This window comes from Pseudorca crassidens, chromosome X, assembly GCF_039906515.1.
Source record: "Pseudorca crassidens isolate mPseCra1 chromosome X, mPseCra1.hap1, whole genome shotgun sequence".
Lineage (NCBI taxonomy): Eukaryota > Metazoa > Chordata > Mammalia > Artiodactyla > Delphinidae > Pseudorca > Pseudorca crassidens.
This window is the reverse complement of record NC_090317.1, coordinates 66,579,426-66,591,442: the sequence shown is the minus strand read 5'-3', so window position 1 is coordinate 66,591,442 and position 12,017 is coordinate 66,579,426. Positions and strand designations below refer to the sequence as shown.

The 12,017-nt window shown below is 35.3% G+C and overlaps 1 non-coding gene across 1 annotated transcript; it reads left to right on the top strand.

Annotated features, from left to right (window-relative positions):
• Positions 1 to 11,695: 11,695 nt before the first annotated feature.
• TRNAE-UUC (transfer RNA glutamic acid (anticodon UUC)) lies at positions 11,696 to 11,767 on the top strand. The gene has a single exon. It is a non-coding gene; the product is annotated as a tRNA-Glu (tRNA).
• Positions 11,768 to 12,017: the final 250 nt, after the last annotated feature.

Below are 12,017 nucleotides of genomic sequence, written 5' to 3'. Positions count from 1 at the left end.
CGAGTATCTTTAATCAGCCATAATCATAGGAGGAATGTAATGGGCTTACATTGAAGCTCTACTTCTCTCCTTAGTTCTCCTGTTTATATTAACTTAGTGACATAAGTTTGACTTTGGGCCCTCCTTTCTCAGCTGCCCTCCTTTCTCAAGCTCTCGCAATGAAGGAGCTACTAAAGCAATTTGTTTAGCCATAGAGCCAGGTAAAGGTGGTAGGTGAAGTACTTGTTTCAGTCTTTCTATTTATATATCTCTTTAAATATCTATAAGCAGACCACCACTAGGTAGAGTTTTCTTGAAAGAAAAGACCTGGGTTTCCTGAAGACAACAGTGTAGAACTATACTGCCACAACCTTTATGGCTGAACTTTATGTTGTCTCTTGTATAATAGTGTTGGCTGACACAGTTAGAGAAAGTTTCCAAAATGAGGTTGTAGGCTTTGGCCCCACAGACTGAAATTCCTTCCATTCAGTACCTACCACATTAACTTGATGTTTGGTTTATTAAGATGCTTCTTGCGGAGTGACATAACCAAGATTTTGACACAGGTTATTTTTGAATTCATTCCCTCTCACAAGAAGTACAACTAATAACTATTCATAAATAAGACAACACTGAGAAAATTCTACAACATGGGGGTAAGCCTGAAGAACCCACACACACACTGAAACACAGAGACTGAGACAGACCACATTAGAAAAGTAAGATGGTCCATCGACAGATAAATGGATAAAGAGGATGTGGTATATATATACAGACACATATATATGTGTGTATGTATACACACATATACATACAGTGGAATATTACTCAGCCATTAAAAAGAATGAAATAATGCCTTTTGCAGCAACTTGGATGGACCTAGAGATGATCATACTAAAAGAAGTAAGTCAGAAAGAGAAAAACAAATACCATATGATATCACTTATGTGTAGAATCTAAAAGACAACACAAATGAACATATCTATGAAACAAAAACAGGCTCACAGATATAGAGAGCAAACTCGTAGTTGCCAAGGGAGGGGGTGGGGATGGAAGTATTAGGAATTTGGGATTAGCAGATGCAAACTATTATATATAGGATGGCTAAACAACAAGGTCCTACTGTATAGTACAGGGAACTATATTCAGCATCCTGTGACAAACCGTAATGGAAAAGAATGTGAGAAAGAATACATATATGTATAACTGAGTCACTTTGTTGCACAGTAGAAATTAAACATAACATTGTAAATCAACTATATTTCAATAAAATTAAAAAGAAAAGAAAAGTAAGAGGAGTGGCTACTCATTGACCACACTGCTCCTCTCCCATGCTGGCACAGCACCACACCTAGGGGTCTCTTCTTAGCCTATGGTTCCCCCAGTGGGAAAAGAGAGCCCAGGGTGGATATCCAGCTCCACAATTATTTTTGTGGGTCAATCCTTGGGAGCCCTACTATGGTCTAGCCTCGTGGGGATCATTGTGGAATCTTTGTGGCCTGAACAGTGGGAATCAGATGCAACAGAGAAGGAGGTAGAGACTTGCAACAACCAGTGCTTGGATCTCAGCAGTCAAAGTATTTAACGTAGCGTGCAAGCATTAGTCCCAACCAGTGGCATTGCTCATCTGAAGAGCCAAGATGGTGGCATGATCCAACCAGAAAACTTAGCAGGACACAGTTCTACCTCACTTGGTAACTTGAACAAAGAGCCTTAGTGACCATGGAGCCTGGTCTGCCCCTCCTCCCAAGCAGGGAAACTAAGTCATAACCCTGCTCAGTGCTGAGTTTAAGTCCCAGGTTTGCCCAACTAAAAACCCTTGCCTAAACACTGGGAAGCTCCATAGCTCAGAAATGCTTGAGTGCAGGACCTGACAGGCAGAGCTGACCATCTGTAGATCAAAGACAGTGGCCCCATTTGGCTAGGGAACATGGGACACGGGTTGGATTGAGTCAAGACCACAAACTAAGAGCCTTGTCATCCTTGCATCCAGTTTTCCACTCCACTCAGTCATGAGAGCTAATTTATAGGCCCACCCACTGCTGATTGTAGCTCCTGGCCCCACCTAACCAGAAAGCCCTGCCATCTGCTATTTGTAGCAACATGGATGAAATTAGAGAATATTATGCTTACTAAAAAAATCAGACAGAGAAAGACAAATACTGTATGATATCTCTTATATGTGGAATCTAAAAAATAATACAAATGAATGTATATGCAAAACAGAAGCAGACTCACACATATAGAAAACAAACTAGTCATTACCAAGGAAGAGAGGGAAGTGGGAGGGGCAAGATAGGGGTATGGGACTAAAAAGAACTATTATGCATAAAATAGACAAGCAACCAGGATATATTGTATAACACAGGAAATTATAGCCACTAACTTATAATAACTTTTAATGGAGCATAAGATATAAAAATACTGAATCACTTTCTGTATACATGAAACTAAAATAATATTATGAATCAACTATGGTTAAATTTAAAAAAAAAATGAAGAAAGCCTTGCCATAACACCTGAGAAGATGCTTAGAGCTGACTCTCTTCTTCCACCCAGGCAGGGGAGCTAATTCATAGCCCTGACCACTGCTGAGTGTAGCTCCTGGCACTGCCCAAACACAAAGCCTTCCCTGAGCATGTAAGAAGGTGTGTAACACAGCAACACTTGAGTGGACGTCTTGGCTGGCAGCACTGACCATTTATAGAGCAAACCTGGTGGCTCTGTCTGGCCAAAAAATTCAGTACACAGTCTTGAAATATTTGGGTCAGCAGACAGTGAACAGTGCAGACCTTGGGGTACTTTCTGCTGCCCTGCCAGAGAAGGAAAGTTAATCCTCAGAACCAAACTACTTCTGAGTACAGTGCCTAGTCCCAACCATATAGGAAGCCTAACCAGAAAACCCAGCACCTTTGAGGCCCATCCTACAGCCTTTCTTGGGCAGAGAACTTAGCCAGCATTCCTTTACACCTGTTCTCAGCAAGTGGCAACCACCACCTCCAACCTCAGAGTGCACACAGTGGACTTGCCCCAAAATAGACCCTGTAACAAGCCCCACCTTCCCAAGAACACTACCAGCTGACACATTGAGAACCCCAAGGCAGGTTGACTGTGAAGAACTGTCTTTGCCAAAGTGAACCTGTAAAGGCTGGAAAAGGAGACTACTTACTCAATGCACACATACCAATGTAAGGAATCAAGAATCATAAAAATTAAGTTAGACATGACACACACCACCAAAGGAAACTAATAAAGCTCCAAAAGATCCTAAAGAAATGGAGAACTATGAACTGTTAGACAAAGAATTCAGAATAATCTTCAAGGAGTAACTAAAAAAACACACAGGCACATAAATCAAATTAGAAAACAATGCATAAACAAAACAAGAAAGAAAGAAATAAAAATTTCTTCAACAAAGAAATAAAAATTTCTTCAACAAAGAAATAAAAATCATCAAAAAAACACACAATCAAAACACCAACCAACATCATCCTCAATGGTGAAAAACTGAAAGCATTTCCACTAAGATCAGGAACAAGACAAGGTTGTCCACTCTCACCGCTCTTATTCAACATAGTTTTGGAAGTTTTAGCCACAGCAATCAGAGAAGAAAAGGAAATAAAAGGAATCCAAATCGGGAAAGAAGAGTAAAGCTGTCACTCTTTGCAGATGACATGATACTATACATAGAGAATCCTAAAGATGGTACCAGAAAACTAATAGAGCTAATCAATGAATTTGGTAAAGTTGCAGGATACAAAATTAATGCACAGAAATATCTTGCATTCCTATACACTAATGATGAAAAATCTGAAAGTGAAATCAGGAAAACACTTCCATTTACCATTGCAACAAAAAGAATAAAATATCGAGGAATAAAGCTACCTAAGGAGACAAAATACCTGTATGCAGAAAATTATAAGACACTGATGAAAGAAATTAAAGATGATACAAATAGATGGAGAGATATACCATGTTCTTGGATTGGAAGAATCAACATTGTGAAAATGACTCTACTAGCCAAAGCAATCTACAGATTCAATGCCATTCCTATCAAACTACCACTGGCATTTTTCACAGAACTAGAACAAAAAATTTCACAATTTGTATGGAAACACAAAAGTCCCTGAATAGCCAAAGCGATCTTGAGAACGAAAAATGGAGCTGGAAGAATCAGGCTCCCTGATTTCAGACTATACTACAAAGCTACAGTAATCAAGACAGTATGGCACTGGCACAAAAACAGAAAGATCGATCAATGGGACAGGATAGAAAGCCCAGAGATAAACCCACGCACATATGGTCACCTTATCTTTGATAAAGGAGGCAGGAATGTACAGTGGAGAAAGGACAGCCTCTTCAATAAGTGATGCTGAGAAAACTGGACAGGTACATGTAAAAGTATGAGATTAGGTCACTCCCTAACACCATACACAAAAATAAGCTCAAAATGGATTAAAGACCTAAATGTAAGGCCAGAAACTATCAAACTCTTAGAGGAAAACATAGGCAGAACACTCTATGACATAAATCACAGCAAGATCCTTTTTACCCACCTCCTAAAGAAATGGAAATAAAAACAAAAATAAACAAATGGGACCTAATGAAAGTTAAAAGCTTTTGCATGGCAAAGGAAGCCATAAACAACATGAAAAGACAACCCTCAGAATGGGAGAAAATATTTGCAGATGAAGCAACTGACAAAGGATTAATTTCCAAAATTTACAAGCAGCTCATGCAACTCAATAACAAAAAAACAAACAACCCAATCCAAAAATGGACAGAAGACCTAAATAGACATTTCTCCAAAGAAGATATACAGATTGCCAACAAACACATGAAAGAATGCTCAACATCATTAATCATTAGAGAAATGCAAATCAAAACTACAATGAGATATCATCTCACACTGGTCAGAATGGCCATCATCAGAAATTCTAGAAACAATAAATGCTAGAAACGGTGTAGAGAAAAGGGAACACTCTTGCACTGCTGGTGTGAATGTGAATTGGTACAACCACTATGGAGAACAGTATGGAGGTTCCTTAAAAATCTACAAATAGAACTACTGTATGACCTAGCAATCCGACTACTGGGCATATACCTTGAGAAAACCATAATTCAAAAAGTGTCATGTACCAAAATGTTCATTGCAGCTCTATTTACAATAGCTTGGAGATGGAAGCAACCTAAGTGCCCATCTTCAGGTGAATGTATAAAGAAGATGTGGCACATATATACAATGGAATATTACTCAGCCATGAAAAGAATTGAAATTGAGCTATTTGTAGTGAGGTGGATAGACCTAGAGTCTGTCATACAGAGTGAAGTAAGTCAGAAAGAGAAAGGCAAATACCGTATGCTAACACACATATATGGAATTTAAGGGGAAAAAATGCCATGAAGAACCTAGTGGTAAGACAGGAATAAAGACAGAGACCTACTAGAGAATGGACTTGAGGATATGGGGTGGGGGAAGGGTGAGCTGTGACAAAGCGAGAGAGAAGCATGGACATATATACACTACAAAACGTAAGGTAGATAGCTAGTGGGAAGTAGCTGCATAGCACAGGGAGATCAGCTCAGTGCTTTGTGACCGCCTGGAGGGGTGGGATAGGGAGGGTGGGAGGGAGGGAGATGCAAGAGGGAAGAGATATGGGAACATATGTATATGTATAACTGATTCACTTTGTTATAAAGCAGAAACTAACAAACACACCATTGTAAAGCAATTATACCCGAATAAAGATGTTAAAAAAAAAAAAAAAACACCTAGAGCTGGAAAATGAAATGATTAAACTGAAGAATTCAATAAAGAGCTTTAACAGCAGACACAAACATGTAGAAGAAAGAATCAGTGACCTAGAACACAGGACATTTGAAATTATCCAATCAGAGGAGTAAAAATAAGAAATTATAATAATAAAAAACTGAAGAAAGCTTAAGAGACTTATAGAATACAATCAGAAGAAACAATACCAACATTACAGGAATCCAACAAAGAGAGAAAAAGTAGGACATAAAGTATATTTAAAACAATAATGGCTGAAAACTTCCCAAACTTGGGGAGAGAAATGGACATCTAACTCTGAGGCCTAAAAGACCCAAAATAGGTTGAAACCAAATAGGGCTATACTAAGATATATTATAGCTAATTTTTCAAAAGTTAAATAAAAAGAAAGAACTTTGAAAGTGGGAAGAGAAAATTAAAAAAAGGTACTTGCAAGGGAACCACCATAGACTATAGGCATATTTCTCAAAAGAAACTCTTCAGTCCAGGAGATAATGGGATATTATATTTTAAATATTGAAACAAACAAAAAAACCTGTCTATCATGAATTCTATACCTGGAAAAACTGTCCTTCAGAAAGGAAGGGAATATAAAGACTTTCCCAAACAAACAAAAGCTAAGGGAGTTCATCATCATTAGACTTGCTTCACAAGAAATGCTAAAGGGAGTTCTTTGAAAATAAAAGCATTCTGATTTTTATTATAAAAACATATGAAGGTAGCATAAAACTCCCTGGTAATGGTAAATATATAGTCAAAATTAGATTCTGTAATATGAAAATGGTGGTGTGTAATATACTTACTACTATAATTTAAAGGTTAAAAATTTATTAAAAGTTGTCATAACTACAGTAATCAGTTATTGGATACACCACATAAAAATATATAAACCATAACATCAGTTGCATAAAATGTGAGGAGGAGGAAAAGTATAAAAGTTTAGAAATACTATCAAAGTTAAGTTGTTATAAGTTTAAAATAGAATGCTATACTTTTAAGATAGTTATCTAAGCCTCATAGAAACCAAAGGGAAAAATGTGTAGTAATTATACAAAAGAACATGATAAAGAAATCAAAGCATACTGATACTAAAAGACATTAAAGGGAGCATGATTCCTCCAGCTTCATTTTTCTTTTTCAGTATTGCTTTGGCTATCTTGTGTTTCCATACTACATTTAAAATAATTTTCTCTAATTCTGTGAAAAATGCCTTTGGTATTTTGACAAGGATTGTACTGAATCTGTAGATTGCCTTGGGTAGTATGTTCATTTTAACGATATTGATTCTTCCAAGAGAAGAACATGGTATCTGTTTGTGTTGTCTTCAATTTCTTTTATCAGCATCTTATAGTTTTTGGAGTACAGTTCTTTTGCCTCCTTAGGTAGGTTTCTTTCTAGGTATTTTATCTTTGTTGAGGCAATGGCAAATGGGATCATTTCCTTAATTTCTCTTTCTGATATTTTGTTGTTAGTGTGTAGAGATGCAACAGATTTCTGTTTAATAATTTTGTATCCTGCACCTTTACTGAATTTCTTGGTGAACTCTAGTAGTTTTATGGTGGTGTTTTTAGGATTTTCTATGTATAGTATCACATCATCTGCAAACAGTGACAGTTTTACTTCTTTTCCAGTTTGGATTTCCTTTATTTCTTTTACTTCTCTGATTGCTGTGGCTAGAACATTCAAAACTATTTTAAATAAAAGTGGAGGACGTGAGCATCCTTGTCTTGTTCTTGATTGTAGAGGAAATGCTTTCAGCTTTTCAGCCTTGAATACAATCTTAGTTGTATGTTTGTCATATAGGCCTTTATTATGTTGAGGTAGTTTCCCTCTATGCCCACTTTCTTGAGAGATTTTATCACAAATCGATGCTGAATTTTATCAAAAGCTTTTTCTGCATCTATTGATATGATCATATGGTTTTTATTCTTCAATTTGTTAATGTGGTGTATCTCTTTGGTTGATTTGTGGATATTGAAAAATCCTTGCAAGCCTGAGATAAATCCCACTTGGTCATGGTGTATGATCTTTCTAATGTGTTGTTAGCTTTGGTTTGCTAGTATTTTGTTGAGGATTTTTGCATCAATATTCATAAGTGATATTGGCCTGTAATTTCTTTTTTGGTGTGATATCTTTGTCTGGTTTTGGTATCAGGGTGATGGTGGCTTCATAGAATAAGTTTGGAAGCATTCCTTCATCTGCAATTTTTTCGGAATAGCTTGAGAAGGATAGGTGCTAACTCTTTAAATGTTTGGTAAAATTCACCTGTGAAGCCATCTGGTCTGGACTTTTGTTTGTTGGGAGTTTTTAAATTACTAATTCAATTTCATTACTGGTAATTTTTCATATTTCTTATTTCTTTTTTATTCAATTTTGGGATATAGTGTCTTTCTACGAATTCATCAATTTCTTCTAGGCTGTCTATTTTATTAGCACATGGGTTTTCATACAGCTCAACATCAAGAAAACAAATTGATTTAAACATGTGCAGAATAACTGAATAAACATATTTCCAAAGAGGAAATGCAGATGGGCAAAAGGCACATGCAAACATGCTCAACATCACTAATCATCAGGAAATGCAAATTAAAACCACAATAAGATGTCACTTCACACCTGTCAGAATGTCTGTCATCAAAAAGAACACAAATAATAAATGTTGGCAAGGATGTGGAAAAAAAGGGAACACTGTACACTATTGGTGGGAATGTAAATTGGTTTAGCCACTTTGGAAAACAGTATGGAGGTTTCTCAAAAAACTAAAAATATAACTACCATATGACATAATAATTCCACTCCTGGGTATATATCTGAAAGAAAAAACAAAAAAGTAATTCAAAAACATATGTGCACCCTAATGCTCGTTGCCACATTATTTAAAATTGCCAATATATAGAAGAAACCTAAGTGTCCTTTGACAGATGAATGGTTAAAGAAGTTGTCACATGTGTATACAATGGAATACTACTCAGCTATAAAAAAGAATGAAATTTTACCATTTGCAGCAACGTCAATGAAATTAGAGAACATTATGCTAAGTGAGGTAGGCAAGAAACAGAAAGCCAAATGCTGTATAATATCACTGATATATGGAATCTAAGAAACACAATAAGCTAGTGAATATGACAAAAAAATAGCCAACTCACAAATATAGAGAACAAACTAGTGGTTACCAGTGGGACGAGACAAGGAGGAGGGGAGTAAGAGGTACAAACTTTTAGGTATAAAATAAGTTACAAGGATATATTGTACAGCATGGAGAATATATCGAATATTCATAAATAACTATATATGGAGCATAATTGTTAAAATTTGCAAATCACTATATTAGCCATATGTAACATATAATATTGCACAATTGACTATACTTAAATTTTAAAAAAAGCTTACCTTAAGAAACAGGAAATATGTTGAATAAAGAACCTAACTCTTCACCACAAGGAACTAGAAAAAGAAGAAAAAAATAAGCCCACAGTTAGCAAAAGAAATAAAATAATAAAGACTAGAGAATAAATGAATGATATAGAGAACAGGAGAATATAGAAAAGGCTTTTTAATAAAAGTAAGAATTAGTGTTTTGTAAACATAAACAAAATGTACAGACTTTAGCTAGACTAACCAAGGAAAAGGGAACATGATCCCAATGGAAAAAATAAATTAAAGAAGAGATATTACAACTGATACCACAGAAATACAAAAGATCATAAGAGGCTACTATGAATGATTATATGCCAACAGAGTGGAAAACTTAGAAGAAATGGAAAAATTCTTAGAAACATACAATGTACCAAGCCTGAATCAAGAAAAATAGAAAATACAGATAAATTACTAGTAAGGAGATAGAATCAATAATCAAAACTCTCACAGTGCAGAAAAACACAGGACCAGAAGTCTTCACTAGTGAATTTTACCCAATATTTGAAGAAATTTATCTGCAATCCTTCTCAAACACTTCCAAAAAATAGAAGTGGAGGGAACACTCCCAAACACACTTTACAAGGCTAGCATTACCCTGATATCAAAACTGGAAAAGGACACTACAAGAAAAGAAAACTACAGAGCAATATTCTTGATGAATATAGATGGAAATTTTCTCAATAAAATACTAGCAAACCCATTTCACCATTGAAATGGTAAAAGTACCATTCACCATTATCAAGTGAGATTTATCCCAGATGGTTCAACATATGCATATAAGTAAATGTGATACATTGCATTAATTTAATGAATTAAAAATCATATGATCATCTCAGTAGATGCAGAAAATGAATTTAAGAAAATTGAGCACACTTTCATCATAAAATCTCTTAACAAATTAAATACAGAAGGAATGTATTTCAACACAATAAAGGTCTTATTAGCCAAGCCCACAGCTAACAATACTCATTGGTGAAAATTTGAAAGCTTTTCCCTTTAAGATTGGGAACAAGACAAGGGGGTCCATTCTCACTACTCCTATTCAATATATTACTGGTAATCTTAGCTAGAGCAATCAGGCAAGAAAAAGAAATAAAAGGTATCAGAATTGGAAAGGAAGAAGTAAAATTTTCTCTATTTGCTGATGACACGATTTTATATATAGAAAATCCTAAAGACTTCACCAAAAACTGATCTAATCCACAAATTCAATATAGTTGCAGGATACAATATTAACATAAAAAATCAGTATTGCTTCTATACACTAACAAGAAATTATGTGAAAAAGGAATAAAGAAAATGATCTAATTTACAATAGCATCAAATAAAATAAAATAAATAGGAATAAATTTAACTAAGGAGGTGAAAGATCTCTGCACTGCTAATTACAAAACTTTGGTGAAAGAAAGGAAAAGGACACAAATAAATGAAAGGCACCCTGTGTTCATAAGTTGGAAAATTAATATTGTTAAATGTCCACACTACCCAAGCAATCTATTCAATGCATCCCTATCAAGGTTCCAATGGCACTTTCTACAGAAGTAAAAAAAAAATAATCCTAAAATTTATATAGAACTACAAAGGGCCTCAAATAGCCAAGGAAATCCAAAGAAAGAATAAAGTAGGAGGCAACACACTTCCTTATCTCATGCTATATTATAAAGCTATAGTAATAAAAACAGTATAGTACTGACATAAAAACAGACACATAGAACAATGTAACAGAATCCAGAGTCCAAAAATAAAACAATGCATATATGGTAACCTAATATTTGGCAAGGGATCCAAGAATAGTCAATGGGGAAAATATAGTCTCAATAAATGGTGCTGAGATAATTCTATATTCACATTAGAAGTATGAAACTAGATCCTTATATCAGTCACAAAAATTAAATTGAAATGGATTAAAGACTTAAATGTAAGATGTGAAACCAGAAAATTCTTAGAAAAAAAATAGGAAAAATGCCCCTTGATATGTGTCTTGGCAAAGATTTTTTGGATTTCGTGTGTAGAGCAAAAGCAACAAAATTAAATAGAATCACATGAGACTATATCAAACTAAAAAGCTTCTGCACAGCATCAAAAACCCTTAACAAAATGAAAAGGCAAACTGCAAAATGAAAGAATATTTGCAAATCATATACATGATAAGGGATGACCATCCAAAACATATACAGAAATCATATAACTGAATAGCGAAAAACAGAATAATCCAATTAAAAATGGTGAAAGGACCTGAATAGACTTTTTCCAAAGACGATACACAAATAGAAAAGAGTTACATGAAAAGGTTCTCAGTATCCCTGATCATTAGGGAAATACAACTTGAAACCATAATGAGATATCACCTCACAGCTGTTAGAATGGCTATCATCAAAACGACAAGAGATAACAAATGCTGGTGAGAATGTGGAGACAAGGGAATCCTTGTGCACTGTTACTGGGATTCTAAATTGGTATAGACACATGGAAAACAGCATGGAAGTTCCTCAAAAAATTATAAAAAATTCCTTGGTGGTCCAGTGGTTAGGACTTGGCACTTTCACTGCCCAGGCCCAGGTTCGATCCCTGGTCAGGGAAGTAAGATCCTACAAGCTGCATGGCCAAAAAAATAATTATAAATAGAGCTACCATATGATCCAGTGGTTCAACTTTTGGATATATATCTGAAGGAAACCAAATGACTATCCAAGAAATATCTACACTCCCATGTTCATTGCAGTATTATTTCCAATAGCCAAGATATGGAAACAACTTAAGTGTCCATCAACAGATGTACGAATAAAGGAAACATGATATATATATATAGTGGAATCCTACTTAGTCATAA